Source organism: Castanea sativa, chromosome 3 (assembly GCF_040712315.1).
Source record: "Castanea sativa cultivar Marrone di Chiusa Pesio chromosome 3, ASM4071231v1".
NCBI classification, from domain to species: Eukaryota; Viridiplantae; Streptophyta; class Magnoliopsida; order Fagales; family Fagaceae; genus Castanea; species Castanea sativa.
In genome coordinates this window covers 12,475,342-12,479,836 of record NC_134015.1, presented here as the reverse complement: position 1 = coordinate 12,479,836, position 4,495 = coordinate 12,475,342, and the positions used below count along the sequence as shown (strand labels likewise).

General features: G+C 36.9%; 1 pseudogene; it reads left to right on the top strand.

Moving 5' to 3' along the window:
* The first annotated feature begins 848 nt into the window (after positions 1-848).
* LOC142628523 (uncharacterized) lies at positions 849-2,402 on the top strand (annotated as a pseudogene).
* The last annotated feature ends 2,093 nt before the right edge of the window (positions 2,403-4,495 follow it).

The following is a 4,495-nucleotide window of genomic DNA, read 5'->3' as shown; positions in this document are numbered from 1 at the left end:
GTTGCATTGAATGTTCTGCACCAATCTTTCTAGCCGTATTGAATAGAGAGTACCAGCTTTATCTGTTGCATTAATGTGGAAATGACTTGAACAGTACAAGGCACAGTGTCAGAGTTTTTCTCCATTACCGACTACAAGGGAATGAACAAATGTCAGTAAATGGGGTTGAGTAGATGAGAGGTGTATGGCTGAGATAATAAGGGCAAGGAGTATAAGAGATAATAAGAGAGGAGAGAAAAAGGGAAGGGGGGAGATCAGAACGCCATAAACTTTGTTGTTGTTACCCTCTCTACAAATTCATTGTTTTGGGCCTTGAGTTATAAAACGCTATTATTGTTGGGCTTGTGGATGATTTTTGGTCCTTACAATTGGCGTCGTCTGTGGGAACAATAAAGTGGGACGTTCTGGTTGAAAGGTGAATGGCGGAGGCGAATTAGGAAAGAGAAGAATCAGTAGGTTCCTAAAGGGGAAACCCAGCTATAAACATGCAATGCAGAGATGGAAAGGAACACACCCCAAGTCTGGTGGTGAAATCGTATCGTAGTGATCAAGTGGGTGGACAACGCTCACAAACTGAGAGGCAAATGCCTCGTGATGATGTGTTGCAGCAAATGCAATCAGAGATAGATTATCTGCGCAAACGCTTAGATTGTAGGAAGTGTGGTAGGAGGAGCCCATCTTACTCATCCAGTGATAGCTCCGAGGAAAAACAAGGAGGAAGTGATCATTAAGCATCTGAGTCTCTTCCCCGTAAGTCCCATTCGATTACTTCTTCTGATGACAGGGCAAAGAGGAGGAAGGAGACGCAAGGTGAAGATGGGTTATACCACGGTGAGGGGAATGATGCAATGGGTAAAGCCTTGAGGCAAATCTCTAAATCCCATTTCATGGCCCGGATAAATAAGGCAAAACTCCCCCACAGATTTTCTTAACCTATATTTACCATTTATAATGGTAGGACTGATCCTGTAGAGCACGTCAGTCATTTTAATCAAAAGATGGCAGTTTATTCGAATAATAAAGCATTGATGTGTAAAGTTTTTCCTTCCAGTTTGGGACCAGTGGCCATGCGATGGTTTGATACTTTGGAGGAAAGTTCCCTAAAGTCCTTTGAAGAGTTGATAAGGGCATTCGGGGTTTGGTTCATAACATGTAGTAGGGTCCCAAAGCCCTTGTATGCATTATTATCTATGGAAATGAGGGAAGGAGAAACGCTCAAAACTTATTCTGATCGGTATTGGGAAATGTATAATGAAATTGATGAAGATGTTGAAAATGTGGCTGTAAGAACTTTTAAGGTGAGGCTCCCTACGAAGCACGGATTGAGGAAGTCCTTGACAATGAAAGTAGCTGTAGACATGCGCCAGCTTATGGATCGTATAGATAAGTATAAACGGGTTGAGGAGGACCAGATTCAAAGCAAAGGTAAAGCAAAGCTATTTCCGGATAGGAAAGATCTTCGGGGAATGGGGTATCAAGGTAGTCGGCCTAGGCGAGATTTTCCAAGTCGTCCATTGCTAGTTGGAACTCCTTTGGTTAATTCACTATTCAAGGAACCTATACATCAAATATTGGAGAAAAAACGAGACGAGCCATACTTTAGGCAACCTAACAAGATGAGTAAAGATGCATCGTTGAGGAATCAAAATCTTTATTGTCATTATCATCAAGATAAGGGACATACCACGGAAGAGTGTCGGACGTTGCGTGACCATTTGAACCAATTAGCCAAGGCGGGAAAGCTCAATCATTTCTTGTCCAGGCCGGATGGATAAGTTGGACATCAAGGTACGGGAATGTATTGTGGAAATATTCCTCGGCCGGCATTAGGAACCATTAACATCATTTTGGCGTAGCCAAGAAGAGGAGCCGAGGATCCTTCTCAGATCATGTCTGTGCATAGTGGTTTTGGGAGTGAAGTTATGCAGGGAAGCAATCAACTGGCTAAAAGAATGAGGTTCTCGGCAATGCCAGTGTTGGGTTTTTTTGAGGAAGATAAGGAGGGAACATGTCAACCCCATGATGATGCATTGGTGGTAACTATTCGTATCGGGGGATATGACGTGAAACGCGTCTTGGTGGATGATGGAAGTGGAGCGGAAATTATGTATCCCGACTTGTTTAATGGTTTAAAGTTGAAAGATAAGGATTTGGAGAAGTACGATTCTCCGTTAGTAGGCTTTGATGGGAAACCGGTGATTCCGCGGGGGATGATTAGGCTGTCTGTACAGGTTGAGGATGCAGAAGTCCAGGTTAACTTCATAGTAGTCAGGGCGTATTCACCTTATACGGCCATTCTGGCTAGGCCTTGGCTCCATGCAATGGGAGCATTTTCTTCAACTTTGCACGTAATGGTGAAATATCATATTCAAGGAAGGGTGGGAGTACACGCTAGGTTATAAGAATTGGCCCATCAACATTTTATAAAATAGTTTGTGCTACCACTACACAAGATTTCCAAGAAGCCAAAAATTTATGAAGCACAACTCTTTAGTACACGCTAGGTTCCCACATATTGGGAGATCGTGTTTCTCACGAATATCAAGCATGTCAATGTTATAAAAATAATTTTCTTTATTGGATTGGCATCTTCTAGAGTTGTAAAGGTAATAAAACCTTCAAATTTGCAAAGAATCCTAATAATTCATTATGAAATAATTTATTCAAATAGGTTACATAAACAAAAATAAAATCAGATAATAAAATCATTTTTTCAATTACGTGATTCAATTTTAACCATAAATTAATATTGAATTACTAGAATTCTAAAATTTTAATGTTGAGTAAATTTAAAAATTTTTAAAGAATAATCTATACTATTTTTTGTGGTTCAAAAATACCCTTATTAATAAAGGGTAATTTCATTTAAAAATATGGTCATAAATGTTAAATAATAAATTTCATTTTGAATTCAAAAAAAGAACTCCTAAAATTTAGAATTTTTTCCCTTTATGTTCAAAAAAGAAATTACATTTATGGCATCTCTAAAATTTATCATTTTTATCTGTTTGAAAAATAAAAATATATTTCTAAATTATAATAAATACAAATTATTAATTTTTACCCAAAAAATAAAAGAGCCTCTAACTACATGTGTGAGCTCATACTTATAGGCTAGTTTACACATAAGCAGATTGGCAAAATCGGTAGATTAATTCGTGAAGGTTACAGATTTTCAAATATTCTTTACTTCCTCAAGGAAATTAACTCTTCTAAATCTTCTTTCCTTCTTCAGTGATATTGAGTAAGAATAATATCTTTTCTTTGGTGAGTGGGACAGAGCTTTTTGCTCTCATTGCTTTTTTGGGTTTTTTTTTTTTTTGATTTTTTGATTTTTTGGGTTTGTGATGAATAAAAACCATTATAATTATTCTTTGCGGTTTATGGTTGGTGACTCTTCTAAATCTTTTTTCCTTCTTCAGTGATATTGAGTAAGAATAATATCTTTTCATTGGTGAGCGTACAATTTTTGTTCTCATTGCTTTTTTGGGTTTGTGACGAATAAAAACCATTATCATTATTCTTTGCGGTTTATGCATGGTGACTTAGTGGGCCATATCATCTGCCTTTTGTTTGGTGGCTTTCATTTCGATTGGTTGAATGTGCCTTTATAGGCCTTCAAAGAGAAAAAGAAAGAAAAAGAACCTGCTTTTAAATAGTTTTATTGGTTGTTTGTGCCTTGAGCTCTCCATAATGCTTTTATTGGCTCCATCTACTTTTTCCTCATAATTCAGTCTTCGAGCTATACCAAGGAAGTCAATATCGTACCGAAGACTGTACCGATTTGACACCGGTACGATATATTTTGGATACCGGTCAATACCGGTGTACCGTTTCGGGTTTACCGCTATTATATATATATATATATATATATATATATACACACACACACACACACCAAATCTCTAAAACCATGTTTATAAGCATATAATATTTCACTTATATTATAGTAAATATAAAAGTTTATCATAAAACATTACCTTAATTCAGAACAAATTATTCATAGTTTTAGACTCTAGTATCAATTAAAAAGAAAAAAAACACAATATAAAAAATAGAAAGCTTAGTTGTTCATTGTATACTAAAAAAACAAATAATATTAATAAGTTAATGTAAATAAGTTACCATTATGTCTTTAAAAAAATTCAAAAATTACAAAACTAAAAAAAAATAGTTTTTTTCTGCACCGGTCGGTACGCCCGGTATTGCCCGAAATTGGCCAGTATGGCCCTTACGCGACCGGTACGCCTGATATTTTTTCCGGTACAAAATAAAAATGTATTAGTACCCGTGCACTGACCAATACCGGTACGGTATCGACCACCTTAAGCTCTACCCACTTTGCCATTTTCGCTGTAGTGCTGTACTTAATGTTTCACTGCGAAACTCTGATCTTGGTTTCTTGATTCATTCCAGTGGCTAATTTCGTTTTGCACTCCTTTAAGTCAGAATTGTAAAAGAGAGGTACGTGCTTTTAGTATTCATGTTGCCCTTT